Source organism: Suncus etruscus, chromosome 2 (genome assembly GCF_024139225.1).
Source record: "Suncus etruscus isolate mSunEtr1 chromosome 2, mSunEtr1.pri.cur, whole genome shotgun sequence".
NCBI classification, from domain to species: domain Eukaryota; kingdom Metazoa; phylum Chordata; class Mammalia; order Eulipotyphla; family Soricidae; genus Suncus; species Suncus etruscus.
This window is the reverse complement of record NC_064849.1, coordinates 44021785-44025341: the sequence shown is the minus strand read 5'-3', so window position 1 is coordinate 44025341 and position 3557 is coordinate 44021785. Positions and strand designations below refer to the sequence as shown.

The window sequence follows — 3557 nt, the reverse complement described above, 5'->3', positions numbered from 1 at the left end:
CTGTGCTTTTTAGAAAAAATTATTTCAGTTGCCATGATATGCAGTTTGTTTATGATAGGATTTTAGATATGCATATTCCGTGCATTTAAATGAAAACAATTATTAAGAAAAATATATAGATAAGAAAATTAAATAATCCTAATTGATGTCCTTTTGGTCTATTGTGAATTTGTCTTAAACTATTAAAATACGTTTTAACTTGATATTAACATAAACTATTTCAAATTATGAAAATGCCCTAAAGGTATCAATTTAAATGATAATTAGTCATGTACATTGCAGCAAGTGATGCTAGTTAAGTACATGTGTCACAAAAAAAAAACAAGAATAAGTTGGAGAAAAATAAAGGCAGTGTACATGTTACTAGCTTTAGAAGATATGAAGATTAATACTTAGGAGCCAATTTAAATGAGGTTGGGAGGCAGAATGAAAATGCTTATGCATGAGTAAGTCAGTAAACTATAGAACTCAGTATGAATGACTTGCATTTCCCACACGGAAACTATTTCTTCTGGAACTGAGCTGTAGGTCCACCAGGAGTTGTTCGGGAGATTGCTATTCTTGAATTCAAGGAAGTATACATGGTTGATCAGTCATTTAATGAAACTTAAACTTCATTATCCCACCTTCAGAATTCCTTACAGTATAAACTAAGGCTCTTTAATTTGAATCTATGTCACAACTGAAGTAACTTTTTTTTTGTCCTTTATTGTTCTACTTTTATTTCTTTCTATAAATTTTGATTCCCAGTGATATATTAAGACACCATTTGAGCAGGGCTTAATTTTTGTTTTCTTCGGTTTCATGAATAATTTGACATTGATAGAAGCAAGCTTCTTGAAATTATTTGATGTTTTGTTCACGAAGGCCCTTTACTTTGGGTGTTTTGTTTCTTCCAATTTTCTAACAAAGCAAAAATTCTTTTTCTAAGCTTCCAAATATCCACTGCTATTTATTGCTATTTCTATATTCCTCCTCTCAGTGACCTAAAACATTCCTATTATTCTGTTATGTGAATTTCAGATACACAGTCAACTCTATATACTGTTGTTGAGTTGCATTGGAGATGGAGATTAGTATGTCAAAGCATTTGGAGACAGTAAAATAATTAGTCATATCTTATAAGAATAAGTCATAGCTAAGAATAGCAATTAAGACTTTACTAAAAATAAGTCATGGAGCAGCACAAAAATGCTTTTTGTTAAATAATTTTGGTAGAAGATAGAAATTTATTACAATTAGTATTTTTGTAGTTTACTAATGGTCATTGATGTCATTGCTAGAAGCAATGTGTGGAAGGAAATGAACCATAGGCAGAAATAATTATATCAACTTGCATTTGCATGACTAAGTCTAAGGAAATCAAACAGCATGCTTCAAGGCTGTTTCCTGTTCACTGATTTTCTTTAAGATTTGGATAAAATATCAAAGGAAGCCTTATGAAATTTAAGATGACATGAATTTGGGATGTTTGAAAAATAGGCTGGATGACAGAATCAGATTTTATACAGATGTTAGCTGACTGGAATAATAGACCCAAAACTGTAGGGGAATTTTATCCAGGACACATGTTAAGTCCTGTATTTGAATCTTCAAATTATCTACTTTGGTATATGATAAAGCAGACTGGAACTACTAGCTTTAATATAACAAAAGGATTTTAGGTAGGAGATCTAATTCTTACTCTTCTACTATGAGTGTCACAAGACTTAATGTATAAAATAAATGTTCATATACTTATTTGAGTTAATTTGTCTTGATTATAAAACAGAAGACATTTTAAATAATTTTTAATAGGGGCAACTCCCATCAGTGTTCAAGTGTCTCAGGACTACTCCTGACTATAGTAGGTTCATCTTGGAGTCTTATGATTCAGTATGTGGGTCCAGCCCTGTGATACCAGTACTCAGATAGGTGATGCCCAGAGACCACCAGGACTTCACAGTGGTGATTTTTCATACAGTGCTAGTAATTAACTTTAGGCTCTCATATATGCCAAGCAACCACTCTGCCACTTGAATTATCTCAATGGCCCGATAAGACATTCAAAAATCTTTCAAGGTGACTTAGTTGTGCAGCTAAGTTTCATAACGACTAATTTTAGCATACTCTGAGTTAGCTTCCTGTTATCACTGCCTACTCTGTGGAAAATAAAATAAAACTGAAGTTATCTAAAAAGAGGAGTACAAGATATCATTTTTAGCAGCAAAGCTTTTGGATTAAAGTAAAAGTAGTTCTAGTCATCTTTGTTCTTTCAAGGTATATGACCTTACCCTCTCTTTACATAATTTTTTTAAAAATTCAATTAGACAATAATAGTTCCAAATTCTTAGGGTTTGTTGTGAGTACCGAATAAAAAGTTGCATATAGAATATTTTACAAAGAGCATATAGTCAGTGCTCACATTTGGCAATTATGCTTTTTGAAATGTAGCAATAGAATTATGTGTTTTAGAATGTGGAAACTGGTGTTCACTCTTCTATACGTTGAGAAAATTGTGTTGTTTTTTTTAATCTAAGCACCAGTTCTTTAGCCTAGTTAAAGTTCTAGTTATACATAAACTATATATGTATATATATGTGTATATATATGTATATATATATATTAAAATGTTAAAGACTGTTGATGGAGGCCAGAAAGATAGTACAGAAAGTGGGGCACTTGCCTTGTATACAATCAACCTGGGTTTGATCTTCTACATACCTTTTAGTCCCTGAGATAACAAGGAGTGAACCCTGAGTATATAGTCTGTAGTTAGACCTGAGCACTGTCACATGTAGCCCCAACACAAAAGTAAGCAAAAAAAAAAGTTGATGATATCAGTCTGGGAGCAACCAAAAATATATTCTTTAAAGAGTCATTTTAGTCCTGTCATGACAATTAGAAATCGAGGTTATTCTGTATAACTTCAAAATAGATTTAGGATGAATGCAGAGAAACTAGTAGAGAGGGAAATTCTCTACCATAAAAATGTACTGTCTCAAATGTACACTATACATTGCGGAGAACATTTGGAGATCTTTGAGTTAACTGAAAATCCCTGATTCAAATTTCACTGTCAATAATTATTTTTTTTTCCAGTCTAATTCATCTGGCATACAACGCAAAGGTTAATCTCTACCAAGTGAAAGAGGAGTCATATATATCTTTTTTTAATCTTTTTTTTTATAATCAGGGGGAAGCGTGAACGCAGTCCCCCACTACTACAAATTATGCAGTCGAGTTTCCCACATTTGGGGAAATCGCAGGGGTCAGCACACCCTGAGTGCAATGGGTGAGCCTCGCCCTGAGGAAACCACCTTCGTGATCATAGTATCTTCCCTGCCAGGTAAGTATATATCTTTAGTTTTATTCTACAGCTGTATATTATATTCTGAATTAATAAAAAGTTTCTGCCTGGTATTTGAAGTTTTCTAGAACATTCCAAGGTATTGTTCTTTTTTTTTTTCTTCTTCTTATTTTGGATTTTGGGGCACAGTCGATGTTGCTCCAGGGTTATTCCTGGCTGTGAGCTTAGAAATCTCTCCTGGCTTGGGGACCATATAGGACACCAGGTA

General features: G+C 33.1%; 1 non-coding gene across 1 annotated transcript; it reads right to left on the bottom strand.

Moving 5' to 3' along the window:
* Positions 1–3172: 3172 nt before the first annotated feature.
* On the bottom strand, positions 3173–3336 carry LOC126002440 (U1 spliceosomal RNA). The gene has a single exon (XR_007493142.1). It is a non-coding gene; the product is annotated as a U1 spliceosomal RNA (small nuclear RNA).
* Between the last annotated feature and the right edge of the window lie 221 nt (positions 3337–3557).